This window comes from Anopheles merus, chromosome 3L (assembly GCF_017562075.2).
Source record: "Anopheles merus strain MAF chromosome 3L, AmerM5.1, whole genome shotgun sequence".
Classification (NCBI taxonomy): Eukaryota; Metazoa; Arthropoda; class Insecta; order Diptera; family Culicidae; genus Anopheles; species Anopheles merus.
Window position 1 is genome coordinate 696,514 of NC_054085.1, and position 23,087 is coordinate 719,600.

At 35.1% G+C, this 23,087-nt stretch overlaps 1 pseudogene; it reads left to right on the plus strand.

The window, feature by feature from the left end:
• LOC121598703 overlaps positions 1-23,087 on the plus strand; it is a 59,338-nt pseudogene that overhangs the window by 16,843 nt on the left and 19,408 nt on the right.

A 23,087-nucleotide genomic window follows, 5' to 3' on the forward strand; every position in this document is an offset into this window, starting at 1 on the left:
AACAATAAAAAAGTATTTTTACTCATTTCAAAAAGTAAAAATTAAAAGAAAACTATTTTTGATGCATGATTGTTTGTACTCAATTGTAAATGGCTGATGATTTGCTTCAACTGAACAGAATACAGCAGGATTGGCTAGAGCTTTCATTAAAACTTTATTTTCAAGTGTTTTACTGGTATGAAATAAAAAATAAAAAAAATCCGCCATGAGCGACTACCGCGTGCAATGAAACATATCTAAACAACATATAGCATATTTAAATACAGTTGTAGGGTCAAATGATGTTGATGACCTGGCCAAACATCCAAACACGCTTCAAAACTATCCAAACGATCCATTCTGATTCATTACAACCCATAGAAGCTAAATAATAACTGTTCTTATATGGTTTTACAACCGCAGGTATTGTCTTGACCACTATGGTTTGACGCTCTGTGACTTGCTGATGTATCCATAACAGAATACTCAGTTAGTGACAGCTGGCTAATTGAATAATCGTAAAGCTTGCTCTTTGACAGTCTAAAAATATCCATTTTTCAAAAATTACCTTTTTTTTGTTTTTTTATTTGTACTCACTAACATCGTTTTCACTAATCTAATTAATTTTTGTTTTTAATATTTTGCAGCATAATTTACAAAACTTGTTATGAATGGACGAACAAGGGTTTGTGAGCTAGATCATGATTGTGTAAATCATTACGTTGCGGCACAAAGTCATAAATCGGCCATTGTCAGGAATGCACAGCACTGAAAATGTTGCTGGTAAGTTTTCAACTAACAAAAACCAGCCGTAGTGGCCAGATTTTTTTTTCATATTTTTAACATATCAGTGGGTTGCAATCGTAGTAATTTTGACGCAACGTATCACATTGAAAAAAAAACATAATAAAGAAAAAGTGGTTTTTATTTTCCTAAGCTGTTTATGGAAGCATAATAATTATAATCACTGAGAAGTGTTCAGTTTCACTATGTTTTGATAAAACTTTCATTCCAATTATCATCTTGTGCTGCTGATACCAGCACAGCATCTTACTTCTCTGAGCAGTCAATTAATTCATAGACACAAACAAACAGGAACATCAACTCCATGTGCGCTGTTCGCCAATGGCACTTAATGTTGAACATTCATTCAGGAAGGGAAAACATGAACAGGGATCCATGTGGGAAGGGATGTGGTTCATTATTGTCATCTTGTGACGTATTCTCATTGTAAATCTAATTAACATATTTCTCAAATGGATTAGTACAGTACAATAGTACAAACCAGTTTGGTTGAATTATGTAGTCTTCGTTTCATCATTTTTTGATTTCCTATTCGCAAGTAAAAGTGTGTTCCATGTTGACCAAATTGGTTAACCTAACGTCCGAGTAAGACTTTTTAATTTATGTATAAATTTAATAAAAAATATAGCATGATATAAATGCTATATGAAGAAAAATAAATTATAAAGAAATTACAACGTTTCTTACAATAAAAAAGAAAGTTAAAAAAAAACTTTAAAGCATTATTTCTAGTTGAGCTTGCTTTACAAATCAATAAAATACCTTATAAAGAGTACTATATTGTCAGTAAATTTTCTAATTCTGAACTAGTTCTGAAATTGCTGCATGCAGGTGTTAATTTTGTTCACTGATTGATCAATTTTCTTAAAAGGTTTTCGTTGCAGTATGGACGTAATCGATTACGTAATTTATTTGGCTGGCTGAATGATGCTCCATTTTCTTACTAAAAAAAATCACGTTAATGTAAAGACATGGAAAAGCAATCATCTCCCAGTCCCTAGCTTGTAAACTTATCTGCACCGGGACACAAGTTCATGCGTGTGGACATAAAAATAAAACTTTCAACTGTACTATTAACCAAAGCTAGAAGGAAAGTATTACATCATGAATATGCACTGAATTTATGAAAAAAAAACTGTTTATAGTTAGATGAGGATATGAGTGCGAAGACAATAGAATCCTTAATAAGCAATAGTGCCTAATGTTACTTATAATTAAATGTACGGAATAGGTTTTCGATGTGTACACAATTTTATGAAATTTAATTCACATAAAAATGTTTTGTGATTTGCTGTGATCATCAATGACACTATTAGTTACGATAAGCTGCCATCGGTCCATTCTATTTCAATTACTTTTCTCTCCCTACTCTTTCTGATTCAGTTTTACATCCTTACAGGGCAGTATAAAATGAAAATAGCTTCTAACATAAAAAATAACAAAGACATAAAAAGTGGAAAACTATGGAACACGGTTTTGCTGTTTCCTGAGGCACATCTATCTCTGATCGGTAGAAAAGCTCGGTACAGCTGTGCTCTTTGCCAGCTAATGGATATTGAAAATTGTTGTTTTATTTATTGGGATCTTTTTTCGATACTTTATCATTGTTTGTCGGTTCCAAGGCACTCCAACTTGATCTATCCACCTACGGTCATGGTAAATAGCAAGGCATTCGGTATTCTCTGAACATTGTTTTCAGTGCAATTGTGTCCAACACTTATAGATCCATCCTGAAATGGCAGAGGACGAAACAGAGCCAAAAAGAAAAAAAACTCAAACATTCACTTGGAAAATTTGGGAAATACTACTGTAGTCTGGATCAATGTGTGATATTTTAAACTACAATTCATTCCAAAAGTCCACTTCCACCGTTGTATGTGTGTGTATGTGTGAAAGAGAGCGAGAGAAAGAAAGATAGAGAGAGAGAAAAAGAGAGAGAGAGTGAGAAATAATACTAGGACAAGCAACCCAGCCAATTGTACCCAGCTGGGCAACGCAAAAGACAATCACAGTAGAATAGTATATAACGAAATGAAGCTACGCCGTGTGTGAGTGCCGACGAAATAGGATAAATTCTTCGTTATTTTCACTGTCCATCACAGTTTTTCCTTCCGGTCAACCAGTTGTACCACTTGATCCTTGAGAGACATTTGTGAGGTTAGCTTTCTAAAGCGAGGGAAAACTATCCATACGACAATTCCAACTCGCCAGTATAGCCAACCCTCTTGCCATATCCAATGTTTGGCTATAGTGAGGGAAATGGGTAAAATTGGACACATAAGAAAAAGGAAGAAAAAATGCTCGACTATCAACGTCCTGGCAAAAAAGGGGGTTCCTGAAGAAAGTCAATTCAAAACTGTCACCGAACCGGAAAAGTGAATTATATTGAAAGATTTCCATTTTCATCTGAACTTTTCGGTGCCGTTTTCGACCAGACTCATCCGTAACCTATCCTTCCTAGCATGAATTTAGCGAAAGTATCCTCGACATTGGCAGTCGTTCTAGTCGGCTACAACGACCAATGAATCAATCCCCGGTCATCACCATCATCACTATCATCATCAACGATGGAGAAGTAAGTTAGTATTGGTCCTCCATAAAACGATAATAGCATCAGAAACCTTTCCATGTGGCTGCCTTAGGGCTTGATGCCTTGACGCGTTTATGTACCGATTTCAATTAGTGACATATAGCCGGACATAATACTGCAGAGCCTTTTCTCCGTGGTTCAAGGCTCACCCACTCTTTTTAAATAGTTGAGTTTCGGAAAGAGCTCTATTAATTCATTCATTAGTTTTAATGGCGACGCGGGCCTTTACACGTAGTTTACTAATGAAATTTAAATGTAAAATGACTACATACGATGACTACATGAGCAACATCAATGTGCTACATGTAAACAAATAGTAAATTCAATTCATGTACTGAAAATGTAATATAATTTTCATGAATATTTTGATGTATTCTTTTGAAAACTTTTGAATATTTTGCTATTACTATTGTTATTCATACATATATGTACGACATTTATGCTACTTTATGCGCAATATAACTAAGTGAAAAAGACTAGCCTAGAAAGATAATTAGCTTGTTAATTTTGCGCCGCGTCCATGCGTTAATCACATTCTCGGATAAGATTAACACTTCGTTAAAGACACGCATGAAATACATCAACAAAGTTATGGTAATGCAGTTTATTTAATGTAGTCCTTTGATTTGGCAAGTAATAGAGTATGTGTGTATGAGTGTCAGCAGTATGAAATAACAGCCAATTAGAGCGTATTGTGAGCATAGGATCTCAGTAAATACTCCCAGTGGATATAGCTTCTACCTTCAACTCACTACGCTCGCACGTAGCAGTCGTCAGAAGTGGAGGTGCCATCGTGCCACCCCGTTTCATGCTAGGAGGTTCCATCAGGAATATAATTATATAATAATAACAATAATAAGAACAAGAATAATACTAATCTTCACATCGAAAAGAAAAGAGAACGTAATTGAAATTACATTTCGCCAACGCAAACCGCTTCACTCCAGCGTTGCTGCTAATGTTACTAATTTCCGACGAATAATGATCCTTGTTGCATGCGGTCTACTGTCAAAAGGCTGAAAGGCAATGTGTTACACCCACGAACAAACAACCACACCACATCGAAGAAGAAAGTGCTGCAGCTTCGGATTCCAAACAGTCATTTCGCAATCATACAAGAAGTCAGCCAATTTTGCGTTGCCTTTGAATTGCCGCGATGTTTATGTCGGGTTTTTTTATAAGTAGCAGAACCGAGGTTTTACCGAGTTTCTGAAATGTTGAGATGAAATTTACCATCTTTCGGACTTGCTAATCCTTCTTCTGTTGCGATTTTTTTAGTTGTTTTGGGTAGCAAAAACCGAAAAAACGCTGTGTTGGTTAACGCAGCCTGCCCAAAAATCCATCATTTTTCTTGAATAATGAAATTAATTTAATAAATCTGTAATGTAAACATCATCGTAATAATGTTTCCTCTCTGCACACTCTTCGTAATTAAGTAGCCGGGTAAGACTCTAGCTTTTCATTTCGCCTTCACATACCGAGGGGACGCCATTTTACTCACCATAAGTAACTGGGAGATGAGTATAATTAAATGAAAACCTAATTAAATAATTTGCTGGTTAAAAAAACGAGCTACGGTTCCAAAAGAGTTGAAAATGGTTGAATTTATTTTAAGTAGCGCTGAAGAAACCATTCGAGTTAGTTTCTTTCTTCGTTTGTTAATGATATGCGATTCTTTTGAAATCTTCTCTCGCATGAAATTGTTGTCAGTTTTTTTTATTCCATAAATAACAAATATTGGTTGGATGGTAAAAATGTGAAAATTTAAAAAGCGGGTAATTACGAATGATAGAGAATTCATATGTAATACCGAACATGTTTGTCATATATTAAGCATTCGTCTTGACTAGCCACTTAGTCAACGTTTTAATTTAATTTAATTTGGAGCAGTACGGTTTTTTATCATCCGCATTGCTTGTAATCATTTATTTTTTATATTAAAACAAAATAATTTTTTTGATCAATTTGAAATTTATACTTCGTAATAACAATTCGGCGGAAAATTGTCGTGTATGGCGGTGTCTGGGTCGGATAAACAATTGATTATTTGTTTATTTGTTTGAATATTTCTTGATCAACCATAGATTATCTTATTGAAATTTTAATATTTATTATATTTTATGCCGCTGCATTCGTAAATAAAAACGAATGCAAATAATTAATAAAAACTATAGAACTAGATAAATCACATAAAATTTAATCGTTACAAAAGTATGTGCAACGAGCAATCAAAGTCAAACCATTTAGCGGTCATATTTGAACTGATTCCCTTAGCTCTGATAAGTTCGTGTTCTCCAAGACGTGTGTTTCTTACAGCAAATAATAGAAACGTTTGCTCTTGTAAAGCTCTTCTTGGGACGGAACTATTTATTTATTCAAGAATTCTTGATCGAACGATAGTTCTCTGAAATATGCTGGGAACGAATAATGCCTGAGCATTTATTCTCACAACTTTAATATAAATCCAACAAAAACACTAAAGAATTCTTTTTGAAACGAATTAAAAAACCAAAAGTTATGAGCTAGATGCAGCATTCCACACAAACTGAAATAAAAACACTGAGCGAGATAAATGTCAAACCAAGACATATTTTATTCACTCTCATTTATAAGTTCTTTAATGATGTGTCGGGGGGCGGTCTCGTGGTACAGTCGTCAACTCGAATGACTCAATATCATGCCCATCATGGGTTCAAGCCCAGAATAGACCGTCCCCCTGTAGCAAGGATTTTACTATCCGGCTACGTGGTAATGAATTAAGTCGAAAGGCTGTATAGACCGACATGTCCGCGTTACGCCAAATAGAAGAAGAAGAATGATGTATCGAATGTATTATGCATTATGTTTGAGGTCACCTTCTGCCTTTGAAAGATTCTACCGAGATTTTAAAGTCAAACAATGTGTAAACCTCATAAAACGATCTGCTCATGGATGTTAAGGATCACCTGATCCGTAATTGGTGCGACGATGGGGGATCGCGAGCAGTGGACGTGGGCGTAGTGGTACCGAAATAGATAAACTAGATACATCGGTAACTAGTATAAACTATGCGTCAGTAACAAGGTTTATAAACTACTACTGGTTGGTCCGTCCAGTGTACTTTGACAAATCTTCATTTGACAGTTAAGGAGTCCGAAGCAAGGTGTAAGGATATTAGGAGGTGAAGTGCTTCAGAATAAATTGACATTTCGCGACTTGACATCTAGGTGTATGGATATTAGGAGGTGAAGTGCTTCAGAGTAAATTAACATTTCACGACTTGACATAACAATACTGGGTGCTCCGGTATTAAAATCGGGAAGGGATGGAGGGGGGTATAGAAAATTGTATGTGATTTGAAATAACAATTCTCAATGATGGCGCCCGGCAAACGTGCTAATAATTCACCTCCTCAATAAACACACCTTGGTCCGAAGTTACTTAGCTAATCATATAAAGTCCTTAGCAACCATAACTCCCTATCTGCCTAGAAATCTCAATCCAAAATACCCACCTGTAGTCTATCTGGCCAGAACAGAAGGAAAATTAAATCATGCATGAGTCAACCTGATCAATCATGCGATGAATCGGCATGTCCCCCGAGATACGACTGTATTTGGGACCAAAAAAATGTCCGAAAGCAAGGCTTAAGTCGAAAAAGTCGTATGTCGAATATCTATGAATATAAAGTTTATAACCGAAGTTGAAGAGTTGGAATCTATGATTTCGTGTATTTTATTTAAAATAATGTTCGATAATGTAATAATTATATTTTAAAAGCCGTACACAATATAGATATTCTAGATAGGGTAGTTGTGGAATCTTTGGAAATGTGTGTATAACGGATATCAGCCCAGAAATTCAAAAAAAATACATCAATTTCTTGTCAATGACAACTTTTAACTGTCAAAAGCAAAATCGTCGTAACTCGAAGGGGTTGTAACTCGGGGGACGTCTGTATACTAGGCTGAAAATCTGAGCACATCATTATTCAATTCTTGCAAGATGATTTTCAACACCGTTCATTACTTGTAACAGCTAGGCTATAAAAAAACACAATGGTGAATAATGCCGTTCGCATTGGAAACTGCCCCGGAAAGCGGTGTGATAGGCTGTCTAATTTTATTGATCATTTGAATAGAAAAATAGATAATGATTTTGATGATTCTTTTCACGTATTTTCACATTTTTTTTATTTTCACGACTCTATACTAATGTCAAAATCAGACAGTCAGTTTTTATGTCTACATAAGTAAAATCTCCCAATGATAGTTTCTTTGATCTTTTAATATGTGCATGTGATTTTTTTTTCTAGTAATGGTGGTTCAAATAAATACAATCCAACATATTTACTTTGAACACAAATTTTAAAAAAATACTCGCTTATAGAAACATACAAATAATGTCTTTTGTCCGACATATAATGAATTAACTTTAGTGTTGAAAAAACGATAAAGATTCCCGAGTTCCAAATTTCGCCGACATTCAACGCAATTGCTGTGAATGTGTATTTTTGCAAATGCAGAAACCATTCTCATTCTACTCCACACGGTCAATAATCCAAAGCAGCAGAACAAAACCAAACGATCAGGCAAAGTGCTTCCTAATGATGTCTGAAGCAAGAAGAATGGATGTCTGTAATTTTAGTGAATGAATGCAATTAAAAGCTTTTCTACTTTTGCTGTCAACTCACACTCTTGCCCCTCACAGCACGAGTGGGGCCATAGTCGGTTGCTCGGTCACTGCGTATTTATGAACTTGAGTTTATTTCGACTCCATGTTCTACCACATTGTACTGTTTAAACTGCACATGAGGAATCAAATGGCATGAGAATGGACAATATTTGGCTATAAGCTGAATACCTACCCTTATACTTATACTTATGCTTGGGATAAATAATGTTGAATTATTCGGTTGAAATAATTCGACCGAATAAAAAATCTATTTTTCAGTAAATTTTACGTAACAATTTTTATACCATATCCTAAATTACAATTTTTTTTTCATCTGATTCAAAGCCATAGTGCAACAATGTGCAGTAAAAGGAAATCCTTTAAATCGTTTCGTTTCTATTCGGTGCAGTGAGGTTAACTTTTATCCGACAATGCTGTAGAGTGCTTCCGTTTGCATAGCCAGCTTCTGTTGAGAGATACATACCCAGCTCTTCTCCTTTCAGTGACTGTTTTACAGTATTGAAATGGGCATAAAATGACATCCACCGTTCGCTCTACGTACTGGCCCTCCTTTACTGGCCAGCATTCTTATCATCGACCTCGGATCACATTTGAGGAAGCATTCTATTAGATACTCATGTTATGTCCACATTGCACACGCTAAAGCACCGACTAACAGAACGTCTGGTTACGGGATTCAGGCGCAGAAGGGAACAAGTCATCGTCGCCATCACCATCTCTTCGTCAGCATTATTATATAATAACGTAAGGCTTACCTTCAAATTTCAAGACAGTTCCCCATATAATGGAATTTCAATTTGATATTGTAATTATACGGTTCATTTGCGACGATAAAAATAGCCACACAAAATATACTCTCAGCTTTTGATTGGTTTATACTTCGCCCCTGTAGGATCTTCCTACAGTTGCGACAACCCCATTTAAAGCAGCTGGTGTTTGGTGCTCCTTCGCCCTATCTTCGAGCATCCGTACGCTCCTGGCTCTAACAGTTGGGATTTTTCCTTTCCCATGTTTAACACAGACAATGGTGAATGAACCTCAGCAGAAACAAGCTGTAAGAAAGTCTATTAAGTTTGTACCCATTTATCAAGCACCAAAGATCACATTGGAATAAATTGAAAACTATGGCACGTGGCGTACGAACTGTGAGGAAAATTCGGCAAATATGATGGGTCTTTTGACGTTAGACTAAACAATTTCACTTGTTATTATTTTCTTGGTCGGGTTAAGATTTGTGTGTTAGGATTTGGGAAAGCAAAATGGTTTAAATGTTATATAAAATCTATAATTCTTCAACTGAATTATACTTCATCTACGCGGTTTTAAATTGTCATAATATTTTAATAGAAGTTTTATTGAGATTCATACTAAAGGCATGCCGATAAATATCTTGAAATACAGAATTGACTGTCTGTTCATGAAATGTATTGATAGGTAGGATATATTGTATTAATTTATCCTGTGAACTAGTACAGAACAAGAAAATTCCCTTATTTAATCATACAATAGTCTGCCCTGTTGTTGGACTGATTTGATTGGCTTTACATTAGTGAGAGTACAAGACAACCATAATAAATAGTCATGCCTTATCAGTCTCTCTAATCCCGTTTCTTACAGACGCTCTCTGATTTTATTTACGTTCTTTTAACTTCTTCTACGAACATTTGCTTATTTACGAAAGTCGAAGAAAAACTTATTGTGTTCCGTTTGCCTAGACACAGTTTTATTTCGGTTAAAGTTTTTTTTTGTTTTTTTTTTTACCGCTTTACCTTATCCTGCACTGCCAATGTATAGGCTTAAATGAAACAACTACTAGTCGAATCAAATTAGGAAATCATTAGTCTTATAGCTAATACGTGTATGCTACTATTTATCAATATTTATTCGTGGTTCATCTGAGCGGAAACTATACAAGTTATGTATTATGAGTTATGAGCTGAATTTTGAAGTCCCTGCATTTTTTACAACTACTTTTCATGAATTGGCGCGCAAAACTAATTGACGACTGTAATGCGCATATAACCGTTTTAGTTATTATCAAACGTTTGTTAAATTGGTTTAATCTTTCATCAAATTAAAGGGCGTATTTATAAATTTTATTTGATTTCAGTGAATATGTTAAACTTCAACCCAAAATGTATTCGGTTCTCTGGAAAAACGCTCTCTGGGCGAAAAGTAGCAACAGTTTTGATTCATCCTACTTCCTTATCGAGCTCGTCCCGAGCAAGGTGGCAAAAGAAGCGACGAAAACTGTAGGTTTTATGTTTCTACTTCCAGACAGCCGTCCCTCCATCGGTCATACATCTTTCGAATTATTCTAGCGGCGGTTTCGTGCTGGACCGCAGACTAAAGCAGCCTTCTTTCCTACCACGCACACGCCTTGCATCTATGCGTGTGTATGTGTGTGTTTGAGAGAGTGTGCGCGCGTAATTTCAGACCCGGTCAAACAGAAGGAGGACGCAGTTGCGATGGAGTTGGAGTACCGTAATCAAGAAAATTTTCTTAATTAATTTCTTACATACTCCTTTCTCCGGTACGCTTCCTTTGCCACTGTTCTTTGCGGTGCCTTCGTGTGGACTGCTGGAAAAATCCCGTCCTTTCCCACCTCACACGTACATAAAGCGTCTATACGCACCCTCATCCACCCGCATACCCATTGCTACCGACAAGCCCCAGAAATCTAACTTAATTTATGTGCATACTTTGTTTTGGCGTCCTGACAGTTTTGCCTTCACTTTCCTCCTCCAGCTTCAATCAATCTCTCTTGTTCTCTCTTTTACTGTCGTCCACACTGTTTTCCTGGTCCTTGTTGGTTGATGTGTTGGTCCATCCGATGTTGGTTCTAGTTTGACCGAAGAACAACGAACAACGTCTTGCACGCACACTGCGTCATCTAGGTTCCAAAAATGGCAAATCTATTGGTACCCTACCGAACGTGACACGCTCGTGTTATCAAGAAGTGAGAAAAAGCAATTTCACTTCACAGTTTTAGTCAGCTCCAAAAGCAGTTTCTAAGGAGTTGAATACAGTTTGAAGTGTGCTGTCACTCATTCGGTTTCTCATTTAGAGAATGAAAAAGGATTAAAAAATCCTTGTTTCTTTTTTTCCCATACTTTTGCATTCGCCTTTGCTAATACAGTTTCAAAATTGTCATCAATAATAAAGATGAAATTCATAGCAAAACAAATTAAAAAAAAAAACAGATATAGAAAAGGAATTCAATTGTATGGTTACTACTGATAAACATAGCAAATAAAATAAAAATAATGTAAGAAATCCTCACAAATACAAAAATATAATAGATCCTATGCAGCTCTATGCATTTGTATTGTCAAGTAACTTGTTCAGTCTGCAACGCTTCATTTATGGTAACAGTTATGTATGTCGTTTTTGAGCCAATTAGGTTAAGATTGCTTTGGTTAATTGATCTGTAGATTTACTCAATCAAAAATGAACATTTAGTATGTGAATTTAATTAACAACACATAACATAGAAGCAAAAATGGTAGATTAGAGCAGGGTTTAAAATAATGTATGCTGTTCCACCCGTGTCTTCAAGCTTAATTTTTTCCAAAAAAAAAATTGTTTGTTTAAAAAAAAAATGGCATTTTTGTCCATCCGATCATAAATGTACCAATTGTTTGACTTCAAATTATAGAGTTTTTGACCATTTTGAACTGAATATGACAGACCAACTATGATAATTTTTTAGTTGAAACACTTTTTCGGTGCTCAGAAAGATTAACTATCCAATCCCAGCGTCAACATTTTAACCCTGGCTTGAGATCTGCCCACAATATTTGGAAAACACTGTGAAAAAGTTGAGATTATCATCAATTTAGTTAGCCATTGCTTCTTATATTATATTTGTATATTTGTATATTTATTAAATGATCGACGGACCTCATAAGCCCTCTCGATATATGTAAGGGTACAATAGGAATATAACATAAATAGTCACACGCTTTATTATACATTTAATGCAGCTGTTCCTTCATTTGAATGAACCATTGAATATTGAGGTTAAGGTGTTTACTGACCCTCTTTGATGTTACTTTGCCACAATACATAGTCTGACACGTATTTTTTCGTCGTTGCATTCAATCAATACACGATTGAACTGTAATCTACCATAATGTTTCTTTGATTGTTTGCCGGCCAATCTTTCCCCTTTCACTGCTAAAAACATATCGTTATTTTTGCATCCACACGATACGAGCGTTATCCTAAACAAAACGTAAAAATTTTACAAAATTATTCGTATTTTCAGTTTGATACCAAGAGATACCACCGAAACTATGTTCTTTCACAGGTAGTAAACCCAAAATTGAGTAAAAGTACAAAATGCAAATGCAATAAAAGTACAAATCGTGCCACCCAGTAACGTGGGTAACACTATTTTTCGAACAGGTTCAACGATTGTCAACATCGTACGTACAATTCAAATCCGTAAACTCTTTTCGATTTGGTAACACTAGGTTTTGAACGCGTAAAATCCCAACTTGAATCTGCAAAATGTATAATGGGTGGCAAGACAGCCAACATACATTTTCCAGATTTTAGTTGGGATTTTACGGGTCCAAAACCTAGTTTTACAAAATTGAAAAGAGTTTACGGATTCGAATTGTATGTACGTTGTTGACAATCGTTTCACGTGTTCGAAAAATAATGTTACGATGATGAGCTGGCTTGAGAAACCCTGTATCTATTAAACTTATACATTTAACTTTTAGGACATTTAAGAATGAAAAATTATACGTCCCCGCACAGGATGTAAACAAAACAAATGTCAGCACTACATAATCGCTGAACTTGTCAAAGCCTACTTCCGAACAAATTTATATTTCGCTGAAAGAGTTTATTATATGCCTGAACAAAACTACAACTCGCTGAACATGTCTACATAATCCTCGAAAACCCTGGACGGGCCTTGTGCGAGCTGATTATCCAACTGATCAACCTGTTGAAGCAAACAATTGTAGCGTTATGCTTCAAATGGCTTTTGGTAATGGGAAACTATGGCAATTTCCCTTTTGTCGGTACAGCTCCCAAACCATCTCAGATTATGAATTATGATATCGTTTGGCTGCTTGTATATCATAAAGCCATTAAATGCTGATGTATAAAGACGTCCATAATTATAGTTTTTGCTTGTTCAAAGTTACCTCCTGAGAAATTATTTTTACGTTCGAAAAAAATATGTTGTGATCAGTGAGAATCTGAGATCTGAGAATCTGAGAGATCAGAAGCAACTGAGATCTAACTTCCCAAACTTTATTACAATTAGTTTTAGTAATAAGAATTACCTATCTTTTACTTTGCTTGGATGATATTATTACATAAAAACAATATCACCAATCGTAATACTTGATATCGTTTACCAATTGTTTTGTTTTTTAATTTTTGATAATGGAATAATTTAAGTGCAAAATTTACTGACCCGCAGATCTGTATCATGTACAAAATTTGGCCCTCTATTTCAAAAGCTTGCCGACCGGTGCTCTATAGCAGGGGTTTTCAAACTACGGCCCGCGGGCCGCATGCGGCCCCAATAGCTTATAATGCGGCCCACGATGACTTTGCCAGAGTTAAAATAAATATTACGTTATTTTGATTTTTTTAAATAAAATTGTATTTTTTACTTTTCTTAGACAAAAACCAAGCTTTAGTAACACGAAGCTGTACAATTATTGTAGGTATTTTGTTATAACAACGAGATTTAAACGTTCACTCATCAGTTAAAGGTAGCGTCAAATGGCCCTCAACATAGTTATTTTTGAAGCAATACGGCCCAAGAGCTGAAAAGTTGGACTCCCCTGCTCTATAGCATCAATTGTTGACATTATGCATCCAGTTTTGTTTCGATGGCATACGTTTTTGACTGAAATCATCACAGTTCTATAATAATTCGTACTGGAAATAATTCGTGCTAAAGAATAGAATACCACACACCAATAATAGAATAGAATACTAATAATAGAATACCAATTGTAATGAACATGGTTTATTTTGGAATAAAAAAGTCTAGCAGGAAATAATTAGTAGCTGAGCGTCAATTATTTTCTAAAATTATGAAAACATTTTACTTTTTCAGCGACTTGTATAATTTTTTTTCCAAAACATTTATGATATTGAAAACAATTATTTCACTTTTAAAACAAATAATACAGAAAATAATCACTCGCATAACGAGTGAGCCAGTTGTTAATAATTATTAACTATCGATTTTCTGACACAGTGTTGTTTCTTGTGATTCCAAAAGAGGCCGACACAGAATGTGTTTAGTGTGGTCAGCGTTTACCACTGATCAGGATGAGCATTCCCGAAGGGTCTCGATCTAAGCTAAGCGAAAGATACAAGGTTACTCTATAGTCAAATCCCACGACAAGTGACGGATTTTGTAGTGTTTCTAAATTAAAAAAAATGACAAGAGATTATTGTTTTTACTGAAACAATAATTTACAGCAGACGAGTCCTGTTGCAGTGTGCAACAGCGCTGTAATGGTTTAAACTCGTTGTGTGGAGTTCCACTGCATTTTATTAGGAAGGCCTTTTCTATAAGAGCCCTAGCTTTTCCAAAACTATCCTGAAGTGAAACTAATTTATAATGTTTCTATAGCTCCTATGCATTTTGTAATTCCCACACTTTTTACTGCAATAATTGATTATTATTCATTCCGGAATGTAAATATTTGCATTGAGTGTCATAGAAAATATAACACTTTCCGTAATTCTGATCTGACGGCAGGCTATTTGACAAAGCTTGATAAAGCTTGGCCTCCGTTTGAGTCAGGTAATGCAAATGTTTGAAAACCCCCTTTGTTCAGTTATAAATGTCAAACAAGAGACAAATCGAGATGTCAAACACGCATCATATTGGGGTTTCAACGTCTTGCACGCACACTGCGTCATCTAGGTTCCAAAAATGGCAAATCTATTGGTACCCTACCGAACGTGACACGCTCGTGTTATCAAGAAGTGAGAAAAAGCAATTTCACTTCACAGTTTTAGTCAGCTCCAAAAGCAGTTTCTAAGGAGTTGAATACAGTTTGAAGTGTGCTGTCACTCATTCGGTTTCTCATTTAGAGAATGAAAAAGGATTAAAAAATCCTTGTTTCTTTTTTTCCCATACTTTTGCATTCGCCTTTGCTAATACAGTTTCAAAATTGTCATCAATAATAAAGATGAAATTCATAGCAAAACAAATTAAAAAAAAAACAGATATAGAAAAGGAATTCAATTGTATGGTTACTACTGATAAACATAGCAAATAAAATAAAAATAATGTAAGAAATCCTCACAAATACAAAAATATAATAGATCCTATGCAGCTCTATGCATTTGTATTGTCAAGTAACTTGTTCAGTCTGCAACGCTTCATTTATGGTAACAGTTATGTATGTCGTTTTTGAGCCAATTAGGTTAAGATTGCTTTGGTTAATTGATCTGTAGATTTACTCAATCAAAAATGAACATTTAGTATGTGAATTTAATTAACAACACATAACATAGAAGCAAAAATGGTAGATTAGAGCAGGGTTTAAAATAATGTATGCTGTTCCACCCGTGTCTTCAAGCTTAATTTTTTCCAAAAAAAAAATTGTTTGTTTAAAAAAAAAAATGGCATTTTTGTCCATCCGATCATAAATGTACCAATTGTTTGACTTCAAATTATAGAGTTTTTGACCATTTTGAACTGAATATGACAGACCAACTATGATAATTTTTTAGTTGAAACACTTTTTCGGTGCTCAGAAAGATTAACTATCCAATCCCAGCGTCAACATTTTAACCCTGGCTTGAGATCTGCCCACAATATTTGGAAAACACTGTGAAAAAGTTGAGATTATCATCAATTTAGTTAGCCATTGCTTCTTATATTATATTTGTATATTTGTATATTTATTAAATGATCGACGGACCTCATAAGCCCTCTCGATATATGTAAGGGTACAATAGGAATATAACATAAATAGTCACACGCTTTATTATACATTTAATGCAGCTGTTCCTTCATTTGAATGAACCATTGAATATTGAGGTTAAGGTGTTTACTGACCCTCTTTGATGTTACTTTGCCACAATACATAGTCTGACACGTATTTTTTCGTCGTTGCATTCAATCAATACACGATTGAACTGTAATCTACCATAATGTTTCTTTGATTGTTTGCCGGCCAATCTTTCCCCTTTCACTGCTAAAAACATATCGTTATTTTTGCATCCACACGATACGAGCGTTATCCTAAACAAAACGTAAAAATTTTACAAAATTATTCGTATTTTCAGTTTGATACCAAGAGATACCACCGAAACTATGTTCTTTCACAGGTAGTAAACCCAAAATTGAGTAAAAGTACAAAATGCAAATGCAATAAAAGTACAAATCGTGCCACCCAGTAACGTGGGTAACACTATTTTTCGAACAGGTTCAACGATTGTCAACATCGTACGTACAATTCAAATCCGTAAACTCTTTTCGATTTGGTAACACTAGGTTTTGAACGCGTAAAATCCCAACTTGAATCTGCAAAATGTATAATGGGTGGCAAGACAGCCAACATACATTTTCCAGATTTTAGTTGGGATTTTACGGGTCCAAAACCTAGTTTTACAAAATTGAAAAGAGTTTACGGATTCGAATTGTATGTACGTTGTTGACAATCGTTTCACGTGTTCGAAAAATAATGTTACGATGATGAGCTGGCTTGAGAAACCCTGTATCTATTAAACTTATACATTTAACTTTTAGGACATTTAAGAATGAAAAATTATACGTCCCCGCACAGGATGTAAACAAAACAAATGTCAGCACTACATAATCGCTGAACTTGTCAAAGCCTACTTCCGAACAAATTTATATTTCGCTGAAAGAGTTTATTATATGCCTGAACAAAACTACAACTCGCTGAACATGTCTACATAATCCTCGAAAACCCTGGACGGGCCTTGTGCGAGCTGATTATCCAACTGATCAACCTGTTGAAGCAAACAATTGTAGCGTTATGCTTCAAATGGCTTTTGGTAATGGGAAACTATGGCAATTTCCCTTTTGTCGGTACAGCTCCCAAACCATCTCAGATTATGAATTATGATATCGTTTGGCTGCTTGTATATCATAAAGCCATTAAATGCTGATGTATAAAGACGTCCATAATTATAGTTTTTGCTTGTTCAAAGTTACCTCCTGAGAAATTATTTTTACGTTCGAAAAAAATATGTTGTGATCAGTGAGAATCTGAGATCTGAGAATCTGAGAGATCAGAAGCAACTGAGATCTAACTTCCCAAACTTTATTACAATTAGTTTTAGTAATAAGAATTACCTATCTTTTACTTTGCTTGGATGATATTATTACATAAAAACAATATCACCAATCGTAATACTTGATATCGTTTAACAATTGTTTTGTTTTTTAATTTTTGATAATGGAATAATTTAAGTGCAAAATTTACTGACCCGCAGATCTGTATCATGTACAAAATTTGGCCCTCTATTTCAAAAGCTTGCCGACCGGTGCTCTATAGCAGGGGTTTTCAAACTACGGCCCGCGGGCCGCATGCGGCCCCAATAGCTTATAATGCGGCCCACGATGACTTTGCCAGAGTTAAAATAAATATTACGTTATTTTGATTTTTTTAAATAAAATTGTATTTTTAAATAAAATTGTAAAGCTTGATAAAGCTTGGCCTCCGTTTGAGTCAGGTAATGCAAATGTTTGAAAACCCCCTTTGTTCAGTTATAAATGTCAAACAAGAGACAAATCGAGATGTCAAACACGCATCATATTGGGGTTTCCAGGTCTCTTCCGTATGTGCACATTATTACAGGGTTTCCAAGTCAGTTTTGAATGTAAATATTGTTATTCACCGCGTGTAAAATGTTATTGCACGAAATAATTCGTGCTAAAGAATAGAATACCACACACCAATAATAGAATAGAATACTAATAATAGAATACCAATTGTAATGAACATGGTTTATTTTGGAATAAAAAAGTCTAGCAGGAAATAATTAGTAGCTGAGCGTCAATTATTTTCTAAAATTATGAAAACATTTTACTTTTTCAGCGACTTGTATAATTTTTTTTCCAAAACATTTATGATATTGAAAACAATTATTTCACTTTTAAAACAAATAATACAGAAAATAATCACTCGCATAACGAGTGAGCCAGTTGTTAATAATTATTAACTATCGATTTTCTGACACAGTGTTGTTTCTTGTGATTCCAAAAGAGGCCGACACAGAATGTGTTTAGTGTGGTCAGCGTTTACCACTGATCAGGATGAGCATTCCCGAAGGGTCTCGATCTAAGCTAAGCGAAAGATACAAGGTTACTCTATAGTCAAATCCCACGACAAGTGACGGATTTTGTAGTGTTTCTAAATTAAAAAAAATGACAAGAGATTATTGTTTTTACTGAAACAATAATTTACAGCAGACGAGTCCTGTTGCAGTGTGCAACAGCGCTGTAATGGTTTAAACTCGTTGTGTGGAGTTCCACTGCATTTTATTAGGAAGGCCTTTTCTATAAGAGCCCTAGCTTTTCCAAAACTATCCTGAAGTGAAACTAATTTATAATGTTTCTATAGCTCCTATGCATTTTGTAATTCCCACACTTTTTACTGCAATAATTGATTATTATTCATTCCGGAATGTAAATATTTGCATTGAGTGTCATAGAAAATATAACACTTTCCGTAATATAACACTTTCTCGTAAATATAACACTTTCTCTGTTCTTTTGCTGTTTGCGAAAATGTATACCATTCTAACGAACAGCTACGAGTAGAAGATAGAGAGACAGTTGAAGAGTCACGCAAAAGACGCGCCCTGAGCTATCCTTTAACGAAGCATAAAAATAAGAGCCCATTTTAAGCATCAACTTCGCACGAAGATGTGCAGTGATTGCTTCGCATTGCAGTGGAAAAGTGGCCAAACTCTTTAGCCGACGATGAAGATTATGAAGAGGTGCTTCTCCGACATATCTGTATTTACCAAGTATGGAAACTATGTGGGAACAAAAAAATGTGTATCTGTGTATTTTTGCAAGATGTACAGGCGGTCCCCGAGATACACGGTTAATGGGGACCGGCCGCAAAATACCGCGTATCTCGAATTTCCGCGTAAGTCGAATCTTGTGATTTCCAGCCAAAATATCACTAATTTTCGTGCAATTTTGCAAGTAGGGGTGGTTTTAGCCACCAAATTAATTATTTGATATGTTTCTAATGAATTTAACAGTTTTAAACCTTTTGAAATGGTATTTAACATTCGATCAATACGGAAATTATTTGGTATTTCACAATGGATATGTCAAATCAGTACAATTTGCTCAAAGATCTGTCAGATTTGGAAAACCGCGTATCTCCGAATCCGCGTATAAGAGGTACCGTGTCTCTCGGGGACCGCCTGTATATATTTATGTATGTGTGTATGTATGTATGTATGTATGTATGTATGTATGATGTATGTATGTATGTATGTATGTATGTATGTATGTGTGTATGTGTGTTTCAGATAACATTTGTTTCAGTGATGTTCTGTTCAACATTCAGTATTTTACCGAGGTACGTTATTTTTAAGCTCCAAATACATCCGCGTAACCCCGCGTTATAGGAAGGACTTTTAAACTTTTGCAAATAGCGGTTTATTCCTCGTGTGACACTTTTTGTAGCTAATTTCACCGATTTCGCACATACAGGGTTTTCGAGATAAATTTGACAGTTTCTGAGGGAATAGGAAAGGATTTTTTATCAAATTTATGTTAAATATTAAAACAAGCATCTATAGCATCAATTGTTGACATTATGCATCCAGTTTTGTTTCGATGGCATACGTTTTTGACTGAAATCATCACAGTTCTATAATAATTCGTACTGGAAATAATTCGTGCTAAAGAATAGAATACCACACACCAATAATAGAATAGAATACTAATAATAGAATACCAATTGTAATGAACATGGTTTATTTTGGAATAAAAAAGTCTAGCAGGAAATAATTAGTAGCTGAGCGTCAATTATTTTCTAAAATTATGAAAACATTTTACTTTTTCAGCGACTTGTATAATTTTTTTTCCAAAACATTTATGATATTGAAAACAATTATTTCACTTTTAAAACAAATAATACAGAAAATAATCACTCGCATAACGAGTGAGCCAGTTGTTAATAATTATTAACTATCGATTTTCTGACACAGTGTTGTTTCTTGTGATTCCAAAAGAGGCCGACACAGAATGTGTTTAGTGTGGTCAGCGTTTACCACTGATCAGGATGAGCATTCCCGAAGGGTCTCGATCTAAGCTAAGCGAAAGATACAAGGTTACTCTATAGTCAAATCCCACGACAAGTGACGGATTTTGTAGTGTTTCTAAATTAAAAAAAATGACAAGAGATTATTGTTTTTACTGAAACAATAATTTACAGCAGACGAGTCCTGTTGCAGTGTGCAACAGCGCTGTAATGGTTTAAACTCGTTGTGTGGAGTTCCACTGCATTTTATTAGGAAGGCCTTTTCTATAAGAGCCCTAGCTTTTCCAAAACTATCCTGAAGTGAAACTAATTTATAATGTTTCTATAGCTCCTATGCATTTTGTAATTCCCACACTTTTTACTGCAATAATTGATTATTATTCATTCCGGAATGTAAATATTTGCATTGAGTGTCATAGAAAATATAACACTTTCCGTAATATAACACTTTCTCGTAAATATAACACTTTCTCTGTTCTTTTGCTGTTTGCGAAAATGTATACCATTCTAACGAACAGCTACGAGTAGAAGATAGAGAGACAGTTGAAGAGTCACGCAAAAGACGCGCCCTGAGCTATCCTTTAACGAAGCATAAAAATAAGAGCCCATTTTAAGCATCAACTTCGCACGAAGATGTGCAGTGATTGCTTCGCATTGCAGTGGAAAAGTGGCCAAACTCTTTAGCCGACGATGAAGATTATGAAGAGGTGCTTCTCCGACATATCTGTATTTACCAAGTATGGAAACTATGTGGGAACAAAAAAATGTGTATCTGTGTATTTTTGCAAGATGTACAGGCGGTCCCCGAGATACACGGTTAATGGGGACCGGCCGCAAAATACCGCGTATCTCGAATTTCCGCGTAAGTCGAATCTTGTGATTTCCAGCCAAAATATCACTAATTTTCGTGCAATTTTGCAAGTAGGGGTGGTTTTAGCCACCAAATTAATTATTTGATATGTTTCTAATGAATTTAACAGTTTTAAACCTTTTGAAATGGTATTTAACATTCGATCAATACGGAAATTATTTGGTATTTCACAATGGATATGTCAAATCAGTACAATTTGCTCAAAGATCTGTCAGATTTGGAAAACCGCGTATCTCCGAATCCGCGTATAAGAGGTACCGTGTCTCTCGGGGACCGCCTGTATATATTTATGTATGTGTGTATGTATGTATGTATGTATGTATGTATGTATGATGTATGTATGTATGTATGTATGTATGTATGTATGTGTGTATGTGTGTTTCAGATAACATTTGTTTCAGTGATGTTCTGTTCAACATTCAGTATTTTACCGAGGTACGTTATTTTTAAGCTCCAAATACATCCGCGTAACCCCGCGTTATAGGAAGGACTTTTAAACTTTTGCAAATAGCGGTTTATTCCTCGTGTGACACTTTTTGTAGCTAATTTCACCGATTTCGCACATACAGGGTTTTCGAGATAAATTTGACAGTTTCTGAGGGAATAGGAAAGGATTTTTTATCAAATTTATGTTAAATATTAAAACAAGCATCTATAGCATCAATTGTTGACATTATGCATCCAGTTTTGTTTCGATGGCATACGTTTTTGACTGAAATCATCACAGTTCTATAATAATTCGTACTGGAAATAATTCGTGCTAAAGAATAGAATACCACACACCAATAATAGAATAGAATACTAATAATAGAATACCAATTGTAATGAACATGGTTTATTTTGGAATAAAAAAGTCTAGCAGGAAATAATTAGTAGCTGAGCGTCAATTATTTTCTAAAATTATGAAAACATTTTACTTTTTCAGCGACTTGTATAATTTTTTTTCCAAAACATTTATGATATTGAAAACAATTATTTCACTTTTAAAACAAATAATACAGAAAATAATCACTCGCATAACGAGTGAGCCAGTTGTTAATAATTATTAACTATCGATTTTCTGACACAGTGTTGTTTCTTGTGATTCCAAAAGAGGCCGACACAGAATGTGTTTAGTGTGGTCAGCGTTTACCACTGATCAGGATGAGCATTCCCGAAGGGTCTCGATCTAAGCTAAGCGAAAGATACAAGGTTACTCTATAGTCAAATCCCACGACAAGTGACGGATTTTGTAGTGTTTCTAAATTAAAAAAATGACAAGAGATTATTGTTTTTACTGAAACAATAATTTACAGCAGACGAGTCCTGTTGCAGTGTGCAACAGCGCTGTAATGGTTTAAACTCGTTGTGTGGAGTTCCACTGCATTTTATTAGGAAGGCCTTTTCTATAAGAGCCCTAGCTTTTCCAAAACTATCCTGAAGTGAAACTAATTTATAATGTTTCTATAGCTCCTATGCATTTTGTAATTCCCACACTTTTTACTGCAATAATTGATTATTATTCATTCCGGAATGTAAATATTTGCATTGAGTGTCATAGAAAATATAACACTTTCCGTAATTCTGATCTGACGGCAGGCTATTTGACAAAGCTTGATAAAGCTTGGCCTCCGTTTGAGTCAGGTAATGCAAATGTTTGAAACCCCCTTTGTTCAGTTATAAATGTCAAACAAGAGACAAATCGAGATGTCAAACACGCATCATATTGGGGTTTCCAGGTCTCTTCCGTATGTGCACATTATTACAGGGTTTCCAAGTCAGTTTTGAATGTAAATATTGTTATTCACCGCGTGTAAAATGTTATTGCACACTGATTTGATTTGTCATTTGCATCATGATAATTTTATTTTCTTGAGCATGATTTTCAACACTTTAACGGGCCTGCCATCGTTTTTCACCGAAGTTTGAA